Source organism: Vicugna pacos, chromosome 21, assembly GCF_048564905.1.
Source record: "Vicugna pacos chromosome 21, VicPac4, whole genome shotgun sequence".
In the NCBI taxonomy this organism is placed as follows: domain Eukaryota; kingdom Metazoa; phylum Chordata; class Mammalia; order Artiodactyla; family Camelidae; genus Vicugna; species Vicugna pacos.
Genome location: NC_133007.1, coordinates 32,027,572 through 32,054,078, shown reverse-complemented (window position 1 = coordinate 32,054,078; position 26,507 = coordinate 32,027,572). Strand labels below are relative to the sequence as shown.

Genomic DNA, 26,507 nt, shown 5'->3' with positions numbered 1-26,507 from the left:
AGCCTTTTCCCAGCATCACACTGCCCTGGCCAGCTGCCCCAGCACGTGGCCAAGCTGGGCCTGGACCCCAGCTTGTCCTCCAGGCACTCTGTGACCATCATCACCACCAACCGCCGGCCTGGCTTCTGAAAATCTTCAAATCCACTCGGGAAGGGCAGACACACAGGGAGACACTAGACGTAACAGCAACATTTGTGAAGCAGCTGAGTGCTTACTGCTTTCACAGAGAACACTCCTCTGGGAAAGGCCACGCCATTCACTCAGGCCACCGGGGATGGGGTGACGGGGCAGTGGGCCAAGCACGCCATTCAGCCGAGGGCCAGCAAAGCATGACTGAGAGACGGGAGCTGCGGCCCCTCGGCTGGGCAGCTGCTGTGGCCCCGGGTCAGGCATCCTAGTTCTGACTGGAGCTGGAGGCAGACCGTGGTCCCGTGACAGGACGGCAGGGGAGAGGGAGCCAGCTGAAGTCATCAGTAAGGCCAGGCTGCAGAAGGCGATTTCCAAAACATGTGGCCGAGAGTGTCGGTGAGATCTCGGAACTCCGGGCCACGATGTAAAGCAGATGGAGGGGCTGGCCGCATCCTTCCCGCTGACGGGGCCTGTGGGGTGGAGGGCCAGTGCCACTGTCCTCAGCTCCCCTGAAGATGGACAGGTGGGGGAACACACCGATCCTGCCTGCCCCTGGTGTGGACCCCGAGCCACCAGCCAGGAGAGGACAGAGGTGAAGCCAGACCTCGGCCGTGTCCAAGGGAAGCACCCCTGTCCCGGGTGCCCCTCTTGGAGGGAGCACCCACCAGGACGCCCGGTGGAGGTGTCTCTGCCTCCCGTCTCCACGTTCCCACGCCCCACCAGGGACGTCCGAACCTGCGCAGCCCTCGCCTGGCCTCACCAACCTGAATTCCCCCACCATCTGCAGGACACTCACGCTGGAGGGGCATTTGGTGTGTTCTGCGGAACCAGAGAAACATGAAGCCACACTTCCTTCCTTGCCAGAGAGTTAGGAGACATGGGAGGGGCGGTTAGAGAAGGCCCCTCGCCCGAGGGCGGGGCAGCGGGGGCCCCAAGTGGCCTCGCTGGGTCTGGACGGGTCACCAGCTTAACCGACGTGCCAAGTCTTTGTCTTGTTTTGCCGTCTTTTGTTTTGCTTTTCCTTTTTCCAACAGTCTCTGGCCGAGAAAAGTGGTCATTTTTTAATTTCGTCAGTGGGGTATGATTACACGCGTCAACCTTTCACTCTACAAAGACGTGGTACAGGACGGCCCTGCTGCAACGCTCGTTAGGAGAACGTGGATTTGCTCAACATGACTGGTACATTAGGGAACAATCTGAACAGAACACAAATCGCCTGTTTTCTCACGGTGATTTCAGCCTATGGAAACACCGGTGAATGTGGACGCCCCACCGACTGGAGCCGGGAGGGAGCACAGACACGCACACACCCCACGTCCACGGCAGCCCCAGGCACCCTGAGCCTGAGAGCCCCTCCCCCAGGTTGGGCACAATGGCCCCCGACCCCAGCCGGACCCTTGCACCCCCGGCACACTCTGGCCTTGGTCAAGTGCAAGGGTCACCACAGTGCCTTTGAATTCACCTGCTGAACAGGGAAATGGGGCCATTTGTGTTGGGTTCCCATCTTTGTGTTGCTGATGGAGTTTTGAGGCCTGTGCCCCGAGCCCCATCCTTCCCATCCGCCCTGCGGTTCTCGCTGTATGACTTTGCTTCATGTGGTGATTTTTAGAAACGAATACATCATAGCAGGGCCGTCCGTGCTACGTGTGTGTGCAGTTTTGCCAGACGACACCCCAGCCTACTGTGCCCCGGGCCTTCCCGCCACCTCCCCTCCTGACCCAAAGCAACCCCTGACTCCCCACTCTGGGGATGTGGACAGATGCAGCTCCCTCTCCCAGAGCGTTCAGTGCTGTCTGTGCAGCTCGGTGTCTGGGTCACTGCTCGGCAAGGACGGGAGGGCGGCGAGTTCTACAGCAAAAGACCCCTGACCCACGCACGTGTAACGGTCGTTTTAATTCAGACAGACTGGCATCTTTTACTAAAGAGAAAGCTACTAAAATGTCCTCTTGTAGCAGGACGGGGTTTGATTGCAAGAATTCAGTCACCAGCTGGTAACTCTTTCAAACCAAAGACCAAAGAACTTACAAGATTTCCTTGGAGAAACTTCAACAGCTGGTGAAGCAAACACTTCTATTGAAAAAGAATTTATTTATCACTTACTGAGTTCTAAGCATCGGCCATCGAACCAAACAAGACTCTAGAGAGAAAAACAGGCATTTGGAGAAGCTACTAGAAAACAAGGTTCTCAACAGTAAACCCGTGTGAGCAGGAGGAACCCCACCCCCCCGCCGACTCCCAGGCTCCCGGCATCAGCAGAGGGGCTGCGGAGGGCCTGCCCCCACCAGCTCGCCCCCAGCAGAGGTGAGCTCCACCGCAAGACGAGGGGCCCGGGGCTCATGGGCTTGGGACTCGGGCGGAGGCGCACAGAGAGTGGCGGAGCTGGGCCCCCACGCGGCTCTCGCCCCCAGCGAGCTCCCGTCGGAATGAGCAAGCGGCACTTTTCGACTGCTTCGGGATTTTACGCTCTATCACTGTATTACAAATTATCTTCATTAACTCACTTTACTGGTCCCTAATCATTCAGCCTGTCTGTGTCAGCACAGGGACATTTTTAGGAGCAAAGGTGAGGATTTCACTTATGTGTCTCGGTGCAAGGCCTCCAGTGAAGCAAAGGTCTCTCTCCACTCCTTCTAGCGTTACCTTGTGACCTGAGTGAAGCCTGTGCTTTGTCAGAACAACCGGGCAAAGGTGCTGACGGCAGAGAGCCCCCGACCCGTCCCAGGGGAGCAGAGCCCTCAGCCCCCCACCACGCACCGTCAGGACAAACTCACAGGCAGGGCCGGCAGAGGCCTGTGAAAGGCCCTGGCAGGGGTCCCAACTCCTCCCCGGGCAGCCCAGGAGTCCACAGCCCAGGGGGTTTACCCAGCCCTCTCAAGGTGGTGAGGAGGTGTGGCGAGGAGACATCACACCCGGGACAGAGGGAGAACCCCTGCTCAGCCAGGGAAGGTCCTCTTGCCAGATGTCACCCCACAGCGGGAGCACCTTTGCTTAGAAACTCAGGTTCCTGAAGGTGGAAAGAATGTTCCAGAGGCTCTGGGCCGGCTCGTGAAGTGGGCTGTGTGCGGTGTGAGCCTTGGCGTGGTGGTGCATCTTCCCGGAGCATCAGTTTTATTGGAGAGTCGCAGGTGAGAACAGGCAAATAAGGGCAAATGCTCAGTCATTTTAACACTAGATGTGGCTCCTACGGTGGCACGGAATGCAAAGCTTCGAAGAAGTGCTGCCTGTGGACAGCGGCGGCAGCCAGGGCCACCCAACCGCCGGCACGGGCGGGGACAACCTCACCCCCACGTGCAGACCCCCGCGTGGGAGCAGCCCCCCTCCCAGCACACGCCCGTCCTGGACTCACTGCAGCTCAGCCTGGAGCCACCATCGACACGGAGGGGCTTGCTGCTTTGTGTCGTGGAGTGTGTTTCTGCGGCAGGCCCCTTTAAGACCCCTCTGTCCTGGGGTGAGGAGGCCCTCTGGGAATCCTGGGCTAAGTGGCGCTTCAAGCAACAAAGTTTTCCGATTGTCCCCAAATCTCATCTTCTTCGTCTCAAGTGCAGAATCCAAATCTAAAGGAGACCCACCCCCACCATCAGCCTGAATCCGTCTGGCGTCCTCAGTACACAGCGCAACTCAGGGGGACGGGGGGACCGCAAGGCCCCGCCCGCTGCCACCTGGCACGTCCTGTTTTTCACAGTCCAGTCTTTTTAGTCTCAGTGCACAGCTACTGCCATGCTGAATATCCCCCGGACGAGAGCTCACTTCTTGTCTCCTTTTAAACAGACTTATTTGTGAGCTCAAACACCAGTATTGAGAAAGCAAACAACTTTGCAACTGCAAATGGGAAAAATCAGAATCAGCTAACTAAATATGACTAAACAGAAAGTTATCACAAAAACACTGGTAACGTGGTGGGGGAGGGCGCACGCTCAGGGGTGGGGCGCACGCTCAGCATGCACGAGGTCCTGGGTTCCAACCCCAGTGCCTCTGTCAAAAATAAATAAATAAATACACCTAACTGCCCCCCACCCCCACCAAAAAAACCCAAAAACCCACTGAAAACAGGTGAAACAACTGCATTCTGCCCAGATCCTACTGAAGTCTACCAGACACTCAAGGAAAATAAAGAAACAAATACCATCAAAATCAGACAACCTCATTCAGAAAATAGAGTGAGGGAACTTTTAAAATCCATATTATGAGGACTATTATTCTGACAGCAAAATTAGATGAAGACATTACAAGGAAACAACAGACCAAGAACTCTCATGAACACAGATGCAAAATTCCTTAACAAAATTTGAGCAAATCAGTTCCAGCAACGTATGAAAATGACAACATATTATTACCAAGTGGGGTTCACTCCAAGAATGCAAGGTTGGTTTAACACCTGAAAATCATTCAGTGAAACCCCTCATGCAAGCAGAAGAAAGGAGACAATAAAGATCCTCTCCAATGATGCAGTAAAAGCTTTTGACAAAACTCAGCATCCAATTATGATAAAAACTCCAAACCAATTACAGACAGAATAAAACTTCCTCCATTCGATAAAGGGCAGCCATGTAAAACTTAGAGCACACAAAGGCCTCAGTGGTGGGACGGGGAATTTTTCCCCCGATGCGAGGTACAAGGTGAAGATGGCCACTCTCCACATCCGTTCTGGTCCTAGCCAGAGCAGAAACAAACAGAGGAGTGCAGGTTGGAAAGGAAGAAGTGAAGCTTCTATTCTCAGGCAATGTGAATTTCTACCTAGATAATCTCAAGGAATTAGAAAGAGAAAAGCAACTAGAATAGGCCGAGCTGGGTCTCGGGATCAATCTCAGTATTGAACATTGTTGTATTTCTCTGTATAAGCATCAAGCAATTGGAAATTGAAGAAAAAACTTAAACATCACCTACAGTTGAATCTTAAAATGCTTACAGAAACACCTAACAAAATGTGTTCTAGACCTGACAATGAGAACTACAAAGCATTACTGGGAGAAGTTATACACAGACCTAAGTGAAAAAAAGAGGCAGACTATGTTTATGGATAGAAAAGTCAAGACAGCAAGAGGGCAACTCTTCCCAAATTGGTTCATGGATTCAACCCACTCCCAGTCAAGGACAAGTAGGTTGTTTTTGTAGAAACTGACAGGACAATTCTAAAACTTATCTGGAAATCTGGAAATACAAAGGACCCGTAATAGCCAAAATAACTTTGTAGAAGCAGAACAAACTTAGAAGATGGAATTCAAGGCACAGTAATCAAGGCGGCATGCCGCTCACGCAGAGACAGGCATCTAGGTCAAAGGGAAGGACTCGGGAAGAGACCCTCACGTAAGCAGCCAATTCATGTCCAACAAGGTACCATTTCAGGGGGGAGAACAGTCTTCCCAGCAAATACTGCTGACACAAACTGCACACCCACATAAAAAAATATGAATCTCAACCTTTATTCCAGACCATACATGAAAATTACCTTGAAATGGGCCACAGATCTAAATATAAAAGCTAAATTTATAAAACTTCTGGATGAAAACATAAGCAAAATTATTCACGACCTTGGGATGGACAAATAGTTCTTGGAGAAGACACAAAAAAAATGAATCGTAACAAAAATTGATAAATTAAATATCATAAACTTCTATCCTTCAAAAGACATTATTAAGAAAATGAAAAAGCAAGCCAAGCTGGGAGGAAAATATTCACAAAACACATATCTCATAAAGGACTTGTGTCCAGGCTACATTTAAAAGCTCTTGGAACTCAACAATAAAAAGAAAAACACTCCAATAAAAAATGAGTGAAAGATTGAAGTAGACGCTTCATCAAAGATTGCAGATAGTCCCATGAAAAGATGCTCAAAATCATTAGTCCCTAGGAAAATAAAATTTAAAACCACAGGACGTACCCCATCCCTTACCTATTAGAATTTCTAAAAACAAGTTTAAAAGGGCTGACAATACCGAGTGCTGGTGAGGACTAGGGTGGGGCAATGAGGCTCCTGGGTGAACACATGAGGGCGCCCTGTTCCGGGGTCATGCAGGCCAGGCCCCCACCCTCAGGCTCCCCACTCGGTTCACCCCCTCAAAGCCCGCACACCTGGCATTCGGGAACCTTGCTGGTCGGACACGAGAGGCAGACCCACTGGGAACACGTCCACAGCTGCTCACAAAGTCCAGCCCACATTTACCCAAGACCCAGCCAGTCCACACCCAGGAATTCACCGGAAGATGAGAAGATGACAATGACATGTGCACAAAGACGGGTACATGAATGTTCACGGCAGCTTAGCTCATCACGGCCCTAAACCAGAGCTAAGCTGTCCACCCACAGACGAGGCGCCGTCCAGCCACAGGACGGACCACTGCTGACCCCGAGGAGGGACACGGCTCCAACACACAAAACTACACCGAGGGAACGGATGCCGTGAACGAAGCTGGGTGCACAAGAATTGCACACTGGAGGGTCCCATTTATATGAAGATCTGGGAAAGACGTGTCTGATCTTTTTAGAGAAAGCAGGTGAGATGGGGCGGCTGACGGGGCTGATGGAAGCCATTGATCTCAATTATGATGTTGGCTATAGGTGTGTATAAATTTGTCCAAACTCAACACATAACATTCAAATGATGAAAAGTTACCTAAAAAACAAAAGAAAATTAGAATTTAAAAGGGCTCAGGACCATCTTCGGGTGGTTCCCACTGGCCAACGACGGAAGAATGTGAGAGTCAAAAACGTAATGACAGCAATAGATTCAGGCTACAAACGTGGGCACAAGCCTTGCATCATAACCACACTAAAACAGGTGCGTGGCTTTCTGGAGGTTGCTGGTTCATAGAATGAATGCTTCATCTCCCCTCCCTGCCTTACTTCCCAAACACCGTCTTTTTGTATCAGGAAAGCCCTTCCCTACAAAGAACCACCCCTAAGAAACGTGGAGAGAGTGGCAGACTCAGACGTCAGCCCCAGCGCGGCCTTGGCCCCGGGCAGAAGGCAAGTCGGGGCTTTACCGTGGACGACGCGGCTCCGACGTCCCAACCCACCGGGCAATCCAGATGGAGACTTGCTTTAAGTGCTTGGGTGGCAGCGGTGGGGTGGGGCCGGGGGGAGGCACTGGTGAAGCAAAATTGCAAAACATGGTTAACTGCTTTGGCTGGGGGTGGAGTGTTCACTAATATTACTTGTTTTACTTTGAAAAAAGGGAGGGAAGTCACTTCCCCGGGTCTGAGAGTCACCATGTCTTTCTTTACACATTTCGACAGGAACTCTACTCTAGTGGCCAGTGGATCAGAAAGAAGAGGCACCCTTTGACAAAACAGAGCCCGAATGGTAGAGAGTCAACTTGACCAAAGCTGGGATGGAGCATGTTAATATTTACATAGTTACATCAGAACTATGCAGTTCGGTGTTGCAACAGCTTTGCCAATTAGGGATTGGGAAGGCAAGACTTAAAGGTTACTGAACAGCAGACAAGATGATGTATTATTCTTAGGTCATTGGGAGAAAGTATAGATATGCTTAAATATTTTTGGAATTTCACCTACTCACTCTCACACAGGCCTGCGGCCAGCTTGCAGCAAGCAAGCCAGCACCACGGTCTCGCAGCCAGATGCCGAGGGCCGTGCGGCCAAAGCTGACTTTTTCTCAAGGATGGTTTCATTTCTCTGCTGACAATGTCATTCTGAGCATTAGGCACCTTTGCCCATCCAATGGCCATAATCAGTCGTTTTGAAATTTCCAGCCCGTGATGTGGCTTTGGCTGCATCAGCTTCATTTCTAGTTCTCGTCTGACTTTGGACAAATCTCTTAAATTTTCTGAGTTTTTCCCTTTTAAAAAATCTTTGGAATACGGTTCACCTCTTGGAGGGTTCTGATGAGGAAGCGGATCCCAGTGAGGATGAGACTTGGCACAGACCCGTGTGTGGCACACGGCACATGGACAAAAGAGGGGACATGACTCCTTACCACGAGGCTTTTCCAGAACCTCCAATGGTGAACCCGTGTCTGGGGTCCAAGAAAGGCCACACCAAGCTCTGACCCAGGCTGAGACCACATGGTTGCCATGGAAGACAGACCTGGCCCCTGTCACCCTGGACAAGACCGCCCTCCCCACTGGAGCCCATGAGACCCTGCAGAGCATACATCCTCCTGCTCCGCTGCTCCATGCCTTCTGCCTGCCAGGAGCCAAGCAGAGAGGGCACGTGGGAACCATCCATCCTCGCCCGCGGGATCCTCCCGGAGCCGCGGTGACTCAGGCTCTCTGGTGGGTCAGACGCCGCCAGCACGGCCAGCCCGGCTGAGCGCTCGGTGGACGCTGGGTGACGCCTCCCCCTGAACCGGCTCCTGCCTCCACTCTGCCGCCAGATCTGGGGCTCAGGCTTGGGGATGCCCAGCCTCCAGCCCTTGCTCCTGCCACTGATGAGCATCCAGGTGACACAAATAACTAACATCCAACCGCCTCCTCCAGCTGCCTGTGGTTCTGGGGAGCCCCTGGGCTTCCTGTCCCAGCCCTGCAGCTCATAATGCCTCCGGAAAGGGCCGGTGACATCACCCTGAGAAAGGGAAACAAAGCTCAGAGGCACAGATTAATTCATCATCTGCTGTTCCTGTGACCAACACAAGGCAGGAGGAAGGGGCCTCGACCGCCTCCACGAACCCCAGCGAGAGTGCGCGTCTGGAGGCACCGCCAAGAAAGGGACGCGTCCCCCATACCCTCGAAGGTTGCTCACGGCCTCAGAAACAGTCAGGGCCAACACAGCACTCTCTGGAGGAAGGGGAGGCAGATGCCTCCTCGACCCATGGGGAGCCAGCTTGGCTGGGGGCTTCTCCCTCCAGAACCCCGTGCAGACACTGGGGGCTTCTCAGCTCTGTCAGCCCCAGATCCAGGCCCCCCATCACTGGGCACAGCCTCCCCAGAAAGGACTGCTTCCCAAACTGCAAGCAACTTGGTCAGGACAGGCAAACCCACACTGGGCTCTCCAAGCCAGGCTGCACTTATGCAAATCCTAGTCCCACTGCTCCTCCCGTCCCCTCACAAGCAGTGTCAGAACAAGCTGCAGGCATCCAAGTGCCTTTACTCACCCCCAGCTACCCTGACATTTCCCAGTTAACAAGGGCCAGGGTCTGGGGGAGTCGGGCAAAGCCTCCTTTCAAAGCGCTCCCCACCTCTGGGGAGATGCGGGGAACAGAACATTCACAGCAGCTTCCAGGCCTGTGGGCCAGCCAGCATCTCTCCTGGAGGCGGAGGCCAGGGGACAGCTTCCCACACCTGCGTCCCCATCTCCACGCCTCCACCCGCAGTGGAACTCGCACCCGAGCCTCTGCCTTGGCCACGGCCTTGTTCATCTCTGCACACATGGAGGGAGAGGCTCTGCTAATAGCATGGGTTTTTGGTTGCTTTGGCTTGGAAGGGGCACCGGGGACCAGGAAAGATACTGTCACTCCCAGCAGCCCCAGAGAAGGGTCCTCGTTACACTTAACAGCAATAAATGCACTGTGGGGCCCACCCACACGCTCGGGTTCTGGGCCAAGGGCGCTGCCTCCGAAGGAGGAGCCTGAGAGGGACGGGGGAGGAACACAGGAGACGGGGCGGTGAGTTTTAAGCAGGTTTCAGCCACGCCAAGAGCTGACGTGAGGCCAGAGCCCGCCCGCGGCCCACAAGCCCGACGCACAAATGCCTCTGCAAAGCCCTGCTTCCGTCGCTCTCTTCCTTCACTCTCAGGACAACCCGAGGCCTGGAGAAACGTCATTTCCATTAAACCTGCCAAGACGCTGATGTGGAGAAGGTCCCCCCTTCAGCTCCGCCCTCACCGTCTTGTCTCTCAGAGACGCTGCCAGCTTGGGGTCCTCAGGGGAGTGACCGCGGAGCCAGGGACTCTGGTCCACAGAAGTGCAGGTGCATCGCCCGGCGGAGGGCAGCGGCGGACAGCGGGGCAGCCCAGCAGGTCTGTAACTTCGCCCACGCTCCTCGCCTGCCTGTATGAGTCTCTGAAACCTCCCTCGAAACACGGGCAGCGTCTCCCTGGCTCCCTCACTAGCTAATGAGTTAAATAAAACCTCTGACATGTGGGCATGTTGAATTGGTTACAGTCCAGAGTTTATCTTCTTTTTAAGATGGTCCTTTCCCACCAGGGTCTGACTGCCAGGAGGAGGCCGGGCGTGGACCCAAGCCCAGAACAGCCCCCTCAGTCCAGAAGAAAAGGAAAGTGAACCTGTCTGGTGCGTGGGTATCGAGCAGATCAGCTGCGTCCACTTACTGCTCACTCTCCAGACGGGGAGGTGCACGCTCGGCTCACACAGGGATTCAGCAGAAAGTCAGCCCAGCAGGGGCTCTGCTCCTATACCCGTTATCGGCCCCACAGCAGGCCCTCTGCCCTGAATGCCCGACACGGGGCTTCCTTGCTGTCCGTTCCCAAGGCGCTGACACGAGGCCCCTGCCCACAGGCCTTCCCCGCTCTGGGCCGTGCTGCGAAGGGCCCTGGAACAAAGCCCAAAGGCTCCAACGCCCTGTCCAGGATCCCAGAGAAGCCCCACCTGGAAGAAACGCACCACCTTCAAAAGTGCTAAGGAGGCTTTCTAACGTAGAGATGGAGGCGGGGCCAGCCAGCTGCTGAAAGGGCGCTGAGTGTGCACCACTGATGGGAACACCCACTAACATCACAAAACCTACACAGCCTTCCAAACGCTCCCCCTTCCAGGCCATGTGACAACTTAGTAAGTGACTGATCTGTCACTGAGGCTCAGGGTCACTGGTCCCCCTCGAGCTGGGCAGGGTCAAGACCTTCCCGGGGAAGTCCCGTCTTCCGGCGTCTGGGAACAAACTTGGAGCCCTGGTCTGATCAGCCCGAGCCTCAGAGGCCCCGTGCTCCCCAGAGACCCTTCATGACTCAGACACTGATGGTAAGGTCTTAGTCACTTCTCCAAGTTAGAGATGAAAGGGACAAAAGAAGAATTCACGGTGCCTTTTCTTTGGTTTCACCCCTTTTTGAAACGTTCGATTTTTAAATAATGATTAATTCATAAGAAATTGAAAAGAAATGTTCAGGAGGGGCCTGAACACCCTTTCCCCGCTCCTGTCCCCTCGCATACACACCCCGCACAGACGTGGGCAGCACCAGCACCGCAAAACCAGGGGGTCCGCATGGGCACAGCCAGGTTTCACCAGCTCAACAAGCACGCATGTGCTCGTGTGTGATCTGCTCTCTGCTCAGAGTTCATTTCTTTTTACTGTGAGCAGTTTTCCACAGTGGTGAAAGACCTCAGAGTGGTTTCCAGATCGGGGCTGTTAGAAATGCAGCTGCTGTGAAGATTCATGTACCATCCTCGTGTGAAGACTGGTCTTCGATTCTCTGGGATAAACGCCCTCAGAGTGATGCTGCTGGCTGCACGTTAAGTTTCTGAAGAAAGCACCAAACTTTCTCCAACGGCTGCACCGCGTTGCGCCCCGCCAGCTACAGATGAGACCCCGTTTCGTGGCATCCTCCCAGCACTTGCGGTGACCACTGGGTTTTTGTTTGTTTGTTTATTGTAGCCACCTGGCGGGTGTGTGGTGGGGTCCCATTGTGGTTTTCATTTGCATTTCTCTAACAACAGATGATTCTGTATTTTTTGCACGTTGATCTGCCGCCCGTGTCCCCCTCTGGTGAAGTGTGTGTCCACGTCCTTCGCCCATTTTCTAATCGGGTGTTTCTTACTGTTGAGTTTTATGCCTCCTCTATATGTTCTAGGCCCCAGTCCTCGTCCAGATATGTGGTTTGCAAATAGCTTCTCCCAGCCTGGATCATGTCTGTCCACAGTCTTCACAGAGTCTGACAGTGAGCTGAAGCTTTTCATTCTGATCAAGTCCCCCTTATGCCGTCCAGACACTTATGATGACCCTTCGTGGGCTGTGCCTCGAGGGTCAAGTCTGCGAGCTCCTCGCCTGGCCTAGATCCTGAAGATTTTCTCCTGATTCTTTTTTCTAAAGTTTTGTCGTTTTCCATTTTCCATTCGGGTCCACTTTTGTTTACTTTGAGGAGCAGAGAGGTGGGACATCCAGCTGCAGCAGCTCTTGAACACACTGTGGCCCCTCCAGGAGTGGCCCCTGCACCTTGATTACTGATCAGCTGTGCACGTCTGTGCAGGTCTGTTTCTGGGCCTCCTGGTCTGTCCTGTCTTCCATTGTCTCTTCCCTGCTGACACCTCCGTCCTGACCCCTGCAGCTCTGCAGGTAAGCAGCAGCATCACGCAGAGTGATTCTTCCCCTTAAAAAACCTAGGTTCTTTGCCTTTGCATATAAATTTAAACTAAATTTGTCAATGTCTACAGAAATACATGCTGGGTTTTTATTTTCTCTTTTTTAAAAATAAGCATTTCCAATGATCCACATTCACGTGGGCAAATCCCTGGCCCTCAGTGTCTCAAAAGCTTCCCAAAGGTCTTGGTAGATGTGACCTCAGTGTCCTTGGCCTCCAGTGCTTACCACGTAGTAAGTGGCCTCCAGGGTGGCCCTCCTTTGGACTAGCGTCCCTGCCCCTCACGCTGGCCCCTTCCCACAGCACATTCTCAAACACAGGAAAAGCCTCTCCCAGCAGGGTAGCTGGTCCTGGGTGCTGCACGTGACAGGCATGGGGAGGAAACATCTTGGAAGAGTGGCCCACACACCTGGGCTGCAGCAGCCCCTGACCAGCCCCACCTGGCCACGCCCAGAGAGGAGGGTGGGGCAGGGCCCAAGAACCCGCGTCTCCCGGGAGACGCTGCTGCAGCCGGTGGCCGGGGGACCCCACTTTGAGATCCTCTGCATATACCATAGGCTGCTTTGCACTTTTGAGTAAGAACTGTACTCTTAATAGTACTGAAGGGAAAGGTGGAGTGAGGAAAATGCTCTTTTGCGAAGAGAATCTAAATCTAATGCGACCTGTGTCAGAACCAGCTGGGGACACCGGTGACTCCTGGAGTAGCCTCTCCCAGAACCGAGGGCGAGGGCTCCAGGGGGCACCATGAGCCAGGGTGGGGGCTCTCCCAAGTGGACCCCAGACCAGCACTGTCAGCACCACCGGGAACGTAAGGAAATGCAGGTTCCCGGGCCGGCCCAGCCCTGCTGAATCAGGCACCTAGCACTGTCCTCCGCCAGCCCTCTAGGGGGTCTCATGTGCTGGAGCTGAGAGGGTTGCCCTGGGTGATTCCAGACGGGGCTGCACTTGGACATCCTCAGAAAGCCACTCCCCACCCTCAACTGTCAGTGCCCCGCATGGGTTCTCCCTCGGAGGGCTTGCGCTTCACAGATGAGCGGTGAGGACGAAGCGGGACTGTCAACAGGGGACTTAGGCTTTGCACTGCGGGGCCAGGAACACTGCTTTACAGCAGAGTTCTCTCAAACTGCCCCACGTGGGCGGCCACCTCTCGGGTCACGTGTTCACCTGCACCAGGTGTCCGTGGATAAGATGTGAACTACCGGATGCACCCCCGTCCTGGGGGGAGGGATGTGGGCACAACACCCACGCCATCCAACGTCAGCGGCCTTGTCCTGGCCGGGTCCCCAGGAAACACGTGGAGACAGAGGTGTGAGCTTCCTTAGCGATGCTCACGGGGCACATTCTCAAGTGAGCGAGGCACATGGGGCGGGGAAGCCTCAGTATCACGGGCTCTGGAGTGCGGACACAGCTGTCCTGAGCGAGGCGACAGGTCAGTAAAGCCGGGGTTTCCATGGGGACGTGGGCTGAGAGGTCTCAGGCTGCTCTCCCCCCTCCCCACTGTATGGAGACCCTGCACGCAGGGTCAGGTGTCCTGTCTTCAGGGAAGACTTTCCGAGAGCAGACACATGGGTGCTGTGCTACACAGATGGGCCTGGGTCCAGGGGTCGCCCTCTCTGGGAAGGGCCCCCAAGGGGTTCCCCGTGACCCGGAGCCCCTGTGGTCACGCTCCAGAGTAGCCCCCTCCAGCACTGCGCCAGGGCCCACGTCACAGCGAGGCCATGCGTTCAGCTGCTGAGGCTGCAACACAAAGCGCTGGGCGCCCAGAAAGAGGCACTGAGGCCCAGGCCAGAGCCGTGTGCATTAAGGCCACCTCTGAATGGGTCCTCCAGCCCCACACCCGAATCCCTGACCCACAGAAACCCTAAGGTCAGCGGGGATGGTTGTCATTTAAAGACACGAAGTGGGGTGGGGCGTGATTTGATGTGCAGGTGAGGGAGGGTGACACAGCCGAGTCGCTTCAGAAATGGCTGTGACCCCTCTATGCCTTCTCCAGGCAGCAGGGGAGTCATTTAAGCAGATGAGGAGAAGCCTCAGGCCAGCCCTGCCTGCTGCCCACCCACCACGGCAGAGCCGACGGTGAACCCGTAGTGGAGGCAGAGATGGTGGGTGACACCCCAGGATCACATCCTGGTCAACCCAGAAAGGGACAGCCTGACTGTGTACTCCCCTCTCTGGTCACGTCTGCTCTCTGGATCACTCCTTAAGGGAACACCTGACCTAGAGAGGTGAATTAGGCAGGAGGTCGCAGGCCAATAAAGGAGATGAATGAACACAGTACATTGAGAGAAGACGCAGAACCCCACAGTGGGTGTCCGGGCACCTGACTCCCCCATGAAGGCACGCGGGGCCCTTTCTCCCCAGACTTGTCCGGGGAGTTGACTGTACTCACTCCCCACCCCCCGCAATGGAGGAAAATTCATTGGGCGCCATCTGCCAAGGACCGGCTGCTAATTACAGGGGGGGGTGGAGGGTGGCAGGAAAGGACGAAGGGGCGGGTTTGTCATTCCTCTGCGATGCGCTGGCTTCAGAGGTGGGGGTAGGGGTGGGAGGCTGGCGCCACTCCACGCTGCTCCTCCGTGGGGACCCATCGGCCAGGGAGGAAGCGCATTGTGCTGGCCCAAATGCTGGTGGATGTGGCCAGGCAAGAGATTCTGGTTATTAAATCCTCGATTACTCAGAGGTGGCTGACCTGGGAGCTGCTTTCCTCATGGCCTCCCTGAAATCAGCCTGCTGGGCCTGGGCCCAAGCCCCGCCTGCCTGAAACTTGGCCTGGTCAGCGCTCAGCCAGGCCTGAGGACGTGTCCTTCCGTCCGCACATGGTGGTGTGAGTACTTGCCTCCCGAGTGTGCCGGGCCCTGGTGCCAGGATCCAGTACTTCTCCCCGGCAACCACCACACAGCGTGCTCCTGTCACCCCGCCCCCAGCCCACGGCAGACACCATCAGTCAATCACTGAAATCCTGGCTAGGGCTTCGGACTCCTTCAGGCCCCTGACCCTCTGTCCGTCTGAAATGACACATACTTACTTCAAATACACACCTCATCCACTGTTTTAAAAACGTTCCCCAGGATCCCCTGGAAATGCCTTTTGTACTTGCAACGGTCAAAACCCCTCTTTCTGTCCAAGTGGTGTGTCCCCTGGCGGGAAACCACCCCGGCCCACCCCCCCCCCGTCAATGCGGAAGCAGACTGACCGGGGCTGAACGCCGCCGGGGTCCGCAGCTTCTGGGCTTATTTGAAGGATTTTTTAACGAGAGAGAGGCTGGGGTTACGGGGCTGGGGGTGGGGCGGCTGCTAAGGGGAAGGGGCTTCCGTGTGGGGTGATGAGATGTGCAAAGCCAACAGCACGAGGGCGGCACCCACGTGCAAATGGACTAAAACTGTGCAAATGCCCCCTTTAAATGAGTGAACTGTCCAGTTCGTGAGTTACACCCCAGGAAACCAGTTTTGTTTTTTAAAGAGAGCATCTGGGAGGCAGACGGAGCGTCCCGGGCACAGGCGCAGGGCTTCCAGGCAGGCGGCCCTGGCAAGCGTCTCAGCCGCCCTGGGGTCCAGCATCTGTGTCCATAACAGGAGGTCAAGAGTGCTCTCGTGAGGATGGACACAGCGACGGTCTGGTGGGCAGGAGACCCGGCAGTAGGCCCCTCAGGAACAGGCCTGAGTCCCGGAGCTCAGAGCTGTGCCGCCCGCCCCCAGAGCCCCTCTGCCTCCTGAGGGTGGTGCCCCCCCTCGACACCAGACCGAGGGGGCGAGTCCATAGCTCCCCTGGGGTGAGGGCACGTCCCCTGAGGGAGAAAGGAAAACAGACCCCCACACCCCCATCCACAAGGGCCCACCCGGCGTGCGTAGTGGGGGCCCTGGGGAGGAGGGCCAGCTCCCCAGACCAGGTGGAGGGCGCCCAGCATAGAAGTTCTCAAGCTGGGCCCAGAGGGGAAGGCAGAGGCGGCACCGGCAGCAGAGGCGGCACCGGCAGCCTCAACAGGGAAGAACTCGGGCCCCTTGTGGGGAGAACAGAGTCGGACTTGCATCTGACTCGGAGGGGCCACTGCCTCCTCCTGTCACCACCCGAGGAAGGGAGAGGCCCGGCAGAGGGGAGGGGAGGCCGCCCAAACTGGCAGCCCCGGAGGCGCCGAGGGGACACATTTAGCACCTGAAGTCCACCTGTGCTTGGGGTTGAAGACTTGCTGACTTTAGAGATGGAGCCACAGGACCACACCAGCCCTGCCGGCTTCCAGGGCCTCTGCACACTTGCAAACCAGGCCAGCGTCCCCAGAAATCAGAGCCATGAAAGAAGACTCGTCCCTGGGGCCTGGCAAGTTCCCCTCTTGGGGTCACGTTCACAGCCACAGTGCAGGTCACGGGACACAAAACCCAAGGGGCAGAATCCCAACAGACGAAGCGGCAACAAACACACCCGCAAGCGCAGGGGGAACAAGCGGCCGTGCTTCAGGCATCTCTTCAGCCTACACAGAGCCCCAGGTCCAGAAAGACTCCTCGGATGAGATGCCAGGAAGACGCAGGGGTCGACCGGCAGCTGGTATTTCCGAGTCTGGACGGCTGCCCGCTGGCAGGGACAAACCTGCAGGAGCCCTGGGTGGTCAGGGAGCCCCGTTCTCACCCATGCTCGGTGGGGCAGGAAGCCCTGCCAGTGTTTTCCACAAGCACGGAGCCAACCCCGCCCTCTCTCGGTCACAGCTCAGGACGCGGGAGGCCTGTGGGTTCAGCAGCACAGGGCGACATCTCCCTGAGGTTTCACCTCGCGTCAGATTTTTGCACAAAGCGAATGGACACGGGGAGAAACGTGAGGTCTGAAGCCGGCCTCCAGGGAGCTACATCTGTCTCCGTGCCCGCTCTGCCCCTTGAGCCCCTGCAGAGTTCCCGCTGGCACTCCAGGGCCCTCCTCTGAAACAGGGCTGAGTCGACGCAGGGCGGTGCGGAAGCACATATGGTGCGTGGGAGACGGGCCAAGAATCCCTTCCTAGTGACTCGCTTTTCCATCTACTTCCCTCTAGGTCACAGCGGTGCTGATTTTATAATCATCCTGGGTTCTCTGCATTACCTAACACAGTAGATGGCAGATAAATACCTAACCCCCTTAACTGCTGGATTTTAAACACACTCATCACGCTTTCCAACTGCCAGAGCCCCCCAGCCAGCCCTGACTTCCTGGCCGGCAGGGTTACTTTGACAGTACTCGGGTACAGCGGGTCGTAACTAGTAAAGGGGTAACGGGCTTCAGCGCAAAATGCGGGACTGACTGTCAGAGCCCGCGGCTGACAATACTGCCCTCACTGGGTGTGCGTCCCTGCTCAAGGCCCTTAACCTCTCTGAGCCTCAGTTTTCTGATCTGAAAAAGGCAGTTGCAAAATCAAATGAGAGGAGAGGAGACTAAAAGCACAGCACACCGGGTGCGGGGCACGAGATAAAAGCACAGCACACCGGGTGTGGGGCGCCGGGACGCTGTGTCACGTCACTGTCCCTACTCTGCCTGCAGCTGGGCCTCCAAAGCTCACCCTCCTCTTCCCTTTACCATGGAAGACCCGGGCTTTTGTATTTTAATTGAAACAAAAACAAAAAACCTGTCAAGCAGCCATCCTTCAAAGCTCTGAAGACCCACCCCAGAAGCACCTGCGGCAGAGTGAGGGCGGGGCAGCGGGGGCGTCTGCCCGCGTAGAGGAGCCTCCCGGGAGGTCCGCGAAGTCTGCGCCGGAAACCGCGACTGTCACTTTCGCTGGTCCCCGACTGGATAATGGGAAACAGACACACCAAGAAGCACCAGGAGGAGACCTGCCTTCAGACTCGCTCAAATGAAACCACCGTAGTGCTTACTTAAATAAGGCCCCCATTCCGACCCCCGTGGGTCGGGGGACCCAGCCCCGCCTCCGGGCTTGGTCAGGAAAGCCGCCCCAAGATGCACATTGCACAAAACAGGAGCTGCGCAGTCTGTCCCGGGCACATCGGAGCCTGGGTGCCGAGAGGGAAGACAGTGGCCACAGACACGTCGCAGGAAAAAAAGAAAGATTCGGGCAGCGCTGAGAAGGCCCCGAGGAAGGAGGAAGCCCCTGAGCGCGCCATCAGCTCAGAGACCACAGACCGATGGCCGCCCACCGAGCCAGCCTGCTCTGGGCGCCTGCTGCCCGTCCAGCACTTGGCATCTCCCCCAGGAAAGCAGGATGCCTTGCTTTTGCCTAAAGATGCCTCCAGACCGCGCTTGCTGCTGACTTGTGGCGAGCCTGAACGCGCTGGCAGTCATCAGGAGACACGGACCGCCCTAGCTGCTCCAACCAAACTCCTGACGGAAGCACTTCGCTCCCGACCCCCGACGGCGCGGCGCGGGGAGCCTGCACTTACCCGGCGGCGGCCGCGGCGTGTCTGCGCGGGTCCTGCCCCGCGGCGCGGCCTCCCCGCCTCCGCGGCCCGGGTGCCTGCGGAGAGCGGGGCGGCCGGCGCGGCCTCTCCCGCCGCCTCGCTCTCGCTCTCGCTGCAAGTCTCGAGTTCCGGCGGGCTGGGAGTCCCTCTCCCCTTCGCGCGCACTTAACCCTGCTCTTGCCTGGTTCAGGCGGGTCGGAATGAAACCGCCTGGAGCTGGGAGGCCCGGGAGCGCGCCGGCCCCGCCTGGCTTCCCTGCGGCTGCTCCTCCGGAGTAAACGGCACGCGTGTGGGGGGCGCCGAGGCGGCTCCAGGGCAGGGCCGGGTCCGCAGGCGGCGAGGGGCGCACCTGCCGCAGGGGCCTGGGGACACGCCCTCGGGGGTTACCAGCCGCAGGTGTCCCTGCCGGCTCCCGCTGGGGGCTTCCTTCACAGAGGGCGGCAGCGCGCGCCCGTCCCCAGCGCGCGGGGCCCGGCGGCCCCTCCGTCGGGTGTCGAGGGCTCCCACCCACCCGCGACCGCGGGCCCCGGACCTGCCCCTCTCCTCAGAGCCACCCCCTCCCCACAGCGGCCCGCCCGGCCACTCACCTCACGTCCGCCTCTCGAGAGCGCCCGGGGAAGCGGGGTTGAGCGCTCAGCCCGCCTTCAGCCCCTTCACCCCGAAGCGGGTCCCGAGACCCCGCCCCGCGCCGCCCAGGGGTTCCATGGCGGACGCAGGAACAGGCGACAGCAGCGTCCCACTCAGGGCCGGCGGCGTGGGGCACCCGCCCGCCGAGAGCCCCCGGCCTCGCTCCCGCAAGCATGACACGCACGCACGCACGCACGACACGCACGCTCACTCATGCCCACGCACGACACGCACGCATGACATGCACGCTCACTCATGCACACGCACGACACGGACTCTCACTCATGCCCACGCATGACACGCACGCATGACACGCACGCACGCATGACACACGCTCACTCATGCCCACGCACGACACGCACGACACGGACGCTCACTCATGCTCACGCACGACACGCACGCATGACACGCACGCACGCATGACACACCCTCACTCATGCCCACGCACGACACGCACGCACGACACGGACGCTCACTCATGCTCACGCACGACACGCACGCATGACACGTGCGCTCACGCACGCATGCTCACTCACACGCACCCACGTCCTTATCCCGTCTGACCGTGTGGACCTTGGGAGGCCGTCTCGGTGCGCTCCCTGATCACACAAGGGTCACAGGACCCTCCCGACGTGTCCCCGGGCCTCAGGAATCCTCTCTCAGGAAGACCCCTTCAGGAGCACCCTCTTAGCCATTAGATGGGGAGGCTGAAAAGACGCGCCCCCAAGCTTGGTTCTGATTCCTGCTTCCAGAACTCAGCTGACACCCGAGAGCTCCAGTCGCACTGGAGGAAAGGGGTGGCACCCCCTCAGCACCCACACCACGTGGCCGCGAGAGGCAGTAGGGTGCAGGGGTCAGACCCTGACTGCGGAGCCAGCTGGCTGGGTTCAAATGTGACTCCACCACTCACTGGCTGTGCTGCTTCAGGCAAGTTGCTTAACCTCTCTGAGCTTCAGTGTACACTTCAAGAAAACTCAGGCGATACTAGTACTTCTCTGGTGGGAATGCGGTTCAGGATTAAGTGACTTTTAACACACGTAACATTCTCGGAAGCACCATTACTGGAGCTCAAAGGAGAGATACCGTCGTACCCTGGTCCTGTCGCTGGGCTCCCTGGGAAGCCCCGGAGTTCGAGCACTGAGAGGGCCCCAGGCACTCACTCTTGTGATGGTGCTGACCGTCCATCTGCTGACGTGTATCCGCAGCCCTGAAAACGCTGTGAACCTTCGCTGCTGTCACTCCGTGGGAGCTCCTTTACCAAGAAACCTCGGATCCGGGAAACATGTTCCAAGGATGCTAACTAACCGGAAACAAAAGGCCCCCAGATGGAGGGCTGGTAACCTAGGAAACCCCGTGACATGGGCCAGCACGCGGCTCACGGACTGATGCCTGAGGGGCTTCCACCTCTGGGGGTTTATATCTGAATATAGCTTTATAGATGTAATTTTAACAGATTTCATAGATATTAATATACATATTTAGAATTCTATCTAGAGTAGACAAAATCAGGCCTCAAAGATGGAGGACCAATGCATTAAAATAAAACGTTTAGAATTTTAAAATTATGTTACCTAATGTCTAAGATGTTAAATCCTGAATGGCAGGGTAGGTGAGAGAAAAGCAGCAGAAAAAAACTGAAATTGCCCTGAACTTCAATGCTGGGAGTCCGGATGGCAGAATATACATGTCTCTACCTTGTTCTTCCTACTTTTCCATGTTGTTGATGTTTTCTACAATGAGCAGGACTGCTTTTATAATCAGGAAACGGACATTTGTAAAATAAAAAGCCAACTCGGGCCTCCTCTTGGTCTTCGGGCACCGCCTCTGCCTTTGAAGTGTCACTCGTTGCTCCCACTCCCCCCTGCCGCCCCGACTTGTCACCCCAACTCCTGTTGCTGCAGGTCCTGCGTCCTGCCTCGCGAGATGTCAGTAGTGCCACCCCCACCCCCCATCCGCGACAACCACCAGTGTCCCCTGGGGGGCAGAATCACCCCATTGAGAACCGCGGGGTCCTCCTAGGACCCACCCTTGGCCCTCTGTTCGCTGGCAAGGCTCAGGCACCCGTGGCTCGGGGGAAAGTGACTCCACCAGCCCTGCTGTGAGCCAGGGAGGAAGCAGGGCAGGCTGGGGGCCCCTGCAGGCTCTCGGGCAGTCCCAGGCTGGGGGCCTGGTCCCGGAGATAAAGCCACCTGTCCTGGGCCACCGAGCTCCACCTGCAGGATCTGTGATGAACCCCCAAAACGACAAAACGGGCCTGATGGCAGCCACACCCACGGCGCCGAGATCATCCCTGAAATGGCGGGGCAGTTGGGGCTGGGCTCGGGGGTCCTGAAGCGGCCCCAGGCCTCTGGCCCAGCCACTGTGAGGTACTTGCTCAGGCAAACTGCACCCTGGGGCGGACAGAGAGAGCCTGGGACTCCTCGAAGAGGCTTCAACCCATGCCCACTCAGCCTGGCCAGGAGCCAGAGCCCCTGTGTGGTCACACCCAGAGGTCATTGCAGGGAGCAGGGCCAGCGCCAGAGTGGCAAGGGGGCTGAGCCCTTGGCTCACCTCCTCCTGACAGCCTGGCTGGGCCAGGCAGGGCTGGGAGGACCTGCCCCCTGGGCAGGCAAGTGCTGGGCAGGGGCAGCACGGGCCTCCTGGGTCCACTTCCCAAGACAGGGCGGCCTGGAGAGGCTGTGTTTGTCCAGCAGGTCCAGCTCCGGGGCTTTAGGGCGGCCCAGGGCTTGGGCAAAGTATGGTGTATTTGGGGGTCAGGAGCCCACAGGCCAAGGGACAGCACACAGGAAACGAGGTGACAGCCAGACACACTGCCCATGTTCCAGGCCTACATCCCTCGTGCCTCCCGCTGGGCCCTTCGCCACCCGGCGCCTGTGAACCAGGGGATTGGAGACTAGATGGAGGAGAAAGCCAGGTTGTGAGGCTGACAGTTTACGTAACTTTGGCGGATTCTTTTCAAGAAAGACAGGACCACGGACCCGGGCCCTGTGCAGCGGGGAGCGCTTGGCTCCCGCTCTGCCAGATGTTGCAGCGTCTCCTGCATCCAGGATGGCTGGCGGCGGCTCTGTTCTCCCAAAAGAGACAGCAAACCCGTAAATACATTCCACCAAACCCCAGTGCTACGTGTCCCCTGCCCGCTGCCCCTGGGCCGGGGTCCCAGACGCACCGGAGCCTCTGCAGGAGGGGAGGGGTGATGGGGGTGCGCGATGGTGGTCGTAACCCGATGCAGCGAAGACCCCACCCCGCAAACTTGATGGAAGTTCACCGCTGGCCATGGGAGTACACGGTGAGGGCCCCTTCCTGGGCCTCAGGAGGGCTGGAGCTGGGCAGGCACCTCACCTGGGTCAGGCAGAGGCTCAGGCAGCACCCAACACTGCGTGGGCAGCAGGGCAGCAGGGCCGTCTGCGGCCAGTCCTGCCAGCTCTGCCTACCTGGGTTTCCAGCCAGGTTCCACGGTGGCACCTGAGCAGCAGTGCCCTCCAGGAACCCCAGACCACCATCCAGCTGTGCAGGCGAGCCACTCTTCTTCTCTCCCTCAGCCTCCTCTGGGCATCATGACTGATGAGGGAGCAGCTGACCTAGAGATCCAGCCTGGGCGTCCGGGTCCTCACGGAACAAACCCAGCAGTGGAGTGACACCATGACAATCACAGCCACAACCTGGCAGCCGCGATAACCACGATGACCCTCGCTGCCCTTGCATCTGACCTTTCACACTCTGGCTCCCCTTCTCCTCCCGCACAACTGGGAGGAAGAGAAGGAGCCAAGCCTGAGCTGGAAACACTCAGATCTGGGTTCTCTGGGCACATCCCGCTCCTGACAGAGGCCGGCCCAGGGCCGCTACTCCCCCAGGCGCAGGGAGGGTGAGCGGGCGGGCAGAGCGCAGGCTCTGTGTGATCTGGCACTGTCTTAGAAAGTGGGTGGTGGGGCTGAAGGGTCTTTGATGCTGCCGGGGTGGGAACTAGAGCTTGACTCCGATCCGAATTTTATGGAAGAGGGAATGGCTGAGAGGAGGCAGGGTTCACCCAGGGCCCCACTCAGCCTCCTGTCTCGTCCAGGCGCCTGGCACGCAGCCCTGACTGGGAGTCACCAGGGAACCTCAAGGCTGACGGACCACCCTGGGCCCAAGCAAGGGGCCGAGGGCTCTGCTCGAGGCAGCACACTGCATGCCTCTCCTCCCGGGGCCCACGGTCGTGCAGGAGCAGGCTGGATGCAGTCCCTCCTCCTGACAGACTGGGAAACGGAACTGGGCCATGGTGACCGCTCAGCGACTTCAGATGGCTGGGTTGAGTGGGACAGTGGGGACAAACCCTGATGAAACGAGAGTCAGTGGGGACAGAGAGGGGACAAAGAGAAGGCCCGCCCCGGTGAGGAGGTGCGGTGCAGGCGGGCCAACACCAGATCTTCTAAGTATGGGGTCTTGGTAGGTGAGCGACAGCGGGGCCCAGAGCAGCTGAGGGTACTTCCAAGGGAGCAAAGGGGGCCCAGCCGACCATGGAGTCAAGCTGTGCGAGGAGGGAAGAGAGGGTGCCAGTGGGCTGTGTAGCTCCTGGGTGGGAAGGGGTCCCGGGCTCAGGATGTCGGGGGCCTGGGCCAAAAGCAAGGGGCCACTGGAGCCAGGACAACAGGGCGCCTGGTGAGCCGTCATCGTGGGACAGGCCTCCCTCAGGCCTTTCCTACACCCTGCGGGAACAGTTCACGGTTCTTTCCCATAAACATCGTGTGTATCTCTAACTGGATTTGTTTCTCGCTATTTTACATATTTGAAGGCTACTTGAATGAAGGCTTTTTAAAATTTCATTTTTAAGTGACTGCTGACGGCAGGCAGACATGAAATAACACTTCGTATGCTGGTTTTGACCCCAAACCTTGCTAAGCTCTCCACGGTCCCGATAACTGATCTTTGGAAATTGTTTGGAATCCTCTAGAACACCATGGCATCGCCCCCTTCCACCCACAAAGCCTTGTGTCTCCTTCTCTCCCACAGCTCGGGAGGCCTCCGGCAGGACGCCGAGCCAAGCTCCCGGAGGCGCATCCGGCCGGCGGCTGGCGGCACGCTTGGGCGGGGGCCCTTGATCAGGCTGAGGAAGCGCCCTCGTATTTCTAGTGTGCTGAGTCTTCGGGCTTTTGCTCTTGGCATTTTGAATGGAGGCCGAATTGTATCAAAGCTGGCTCTGCTTCTGCTGAGACGACCCTGCGACTCTCCCCTTAATCCCCCGCCGTGGTGAGTCACGTCGGTGACGTCCTCCGGTGAGACACTCCCGAGCTGAACACACGTGGGCGCGTGGAAGCCGGAGCACTGACCGCGCTTGTGCTGGGAGCTTGCTTAGGGAGCGAAGCTACTGGATACGAAACATCTCAAGCACGATGTGCCGTCAGCACCAGCAAGTCAGGCGGCCAGCGGTCTCCTGTCTGTGCGCCGCCGGATCTGATTTGCTACCATTCTGCTCGGAATTTTTTTCCTCTGAGTAAGACTGTTCTGTCATTTTCTCTAGTTCTGTTTCTAGGTTTTGACGGCAAAGATACACTGGCCTCATAAAACGCACTGGGGAATGTTCCATCTCTATTTTCTGGAAGAGTTTGTGAAAGAACGGAACGATTCCTTCCGTTTGGAAGAACATTCTTCATTTTGGGTGTCTTATTCTGCCCTGTTTTCCAGGTCACCAATGGTCTCCTCAGCTCTGCCTGGCCTGCTACAACACCTATATACTGAATTCTTAATTTTGATGACGCTATTAAAGCTGTAGAATTACCATTTGATACTTTTTAAGTTTCCAGGTCCCTGTCTAAATGCTCAGTGTTCCAGGCAGACCGAGCACCTGGGACGACCCGACCCCAGCGCTGCGAGGCCTGCTCCTGCTGTCTGCCGTCAGGCTGGTTTCGCCTGTGTCACTTTCTCTCGTTTGCCTGACTATTTGTGACCGTGTGCTGGACAGTGTACACACAAAACTGCCCGTAGACTGAACTCCACATCATCCTTCCTCCCGTGAGCATCAGCATCTGCTTTGCCAGGGAGGCCCAGGGCGCAGCCATTTGTGGTGCCCCCTCCCCTCCCCCCACCAAAGGGGTCCACTGGGGCCCTCCGCCCTCACGCTGCAAGGCTGGTGAAAGCACAGCATAGCCACTCAGTCGCCACCTGCCGGATCTACAGCCGACTGGGAGGAAAAGGGACCCCAACCGCCCACCCTGTTCCTGCACTCCCGCCCGACCTGGACCCTGCCCAGTAACCCTGCCCCCTGGCAACTTCAAGCTCGTTCTGTAACTTCAGCCGGCCACTCTGTTGTCTCGCGGAGAGCTGTCTGCACACCAAGCTGAGGCCCCATCCTGTGCCTTCTTCCCTTCCGCCTTCTTTAGGATGGACTGGTGACTCTTCCTAATGGTTCGTTTAGTTTGTAAGCTGTATGTACTCTTTCCAGTCTTTTGATGGACAAGGAATTACAGCTTAATGGACCAAAGTCCAAACGTATCAGTTTCCCACCGTCCTCCCTCACACACTACTTCTTCTTCTCCCTTTAGGCCCCGCAGACACTGCTTTCTTCCACGGAGTCAAGTCCCCACACCGCTCACAAGTTTACCACTTTCTCTGCACTGCCCTCTCCCTGCATCTCAGACCCTCCATCTGGGACCACTTTCCTTCTGCCAGAAGCACCATCTTTAAAACGTTTAGTGCAGGTCTACTGACAGCAAATGTGTTTGCTCTTTGTGTGTTTTATTTAAAACAACAACGCTTTTTAATTGAAGAGTGACAAGAGAAGGGCACGAATCGTAGCATAGCCTCCCATCAAGCAAGTGCACAGAGATGAGGAGCCGTGAAGACGCAGCCCTGCCCCTCACCACCGTGTTTCTGTGCACTAACAATGGACTACCTGAAACAGAAATAAATAAAACAATCTCATTTACAATGGCATCAAAAACAACAAAGTATTTAGGAATAAATTTAACCAAGTAGGCAAAAGATCTGTAAATTAAAAAGTTGTAAGACATGGATGAAAGAAGTCGAAGACTCAAACAAATGGAAAGATATCCTGTGTTCATGGATCAGAAGAATTAAAACCATTGAAATGTCCATACTACACAAAGCCATCTATGGATTCAATGCCATCCCCATCAAAATTCCAATGGCATTTTTCACAGAGATGGGAAAAATAATCCTAAAATTCTTATGGAGCCACAGAAGACCA

General features: G+C 56.8%; 1 protein-coding gene across 5 annotated transcripts in view; it reads right to left on the bottom strand.

Moving 5' to 3' along the window:
• Positions 1-19,949, bottom strand: part of ZNF469 (zinc finger protein 469) — a 233,320-nt gene extending 213,371 nt beyond the window's left edge. For all 5 annotated transcript variants that reach the window (XR_012062918.1, XR_012062921.1, XR_012062919.1 and 2 more), the window contains exon 1: positions 18,683-19,949. The gene's annotated coding sequence lies outside the window, so the exon portion shown is untranslated. The remainder of the gene's footprint in view (positions 1-18,682) is intronic.
• Positions 19,950-26,507: the final 6,558 nt, after the last annotated feature.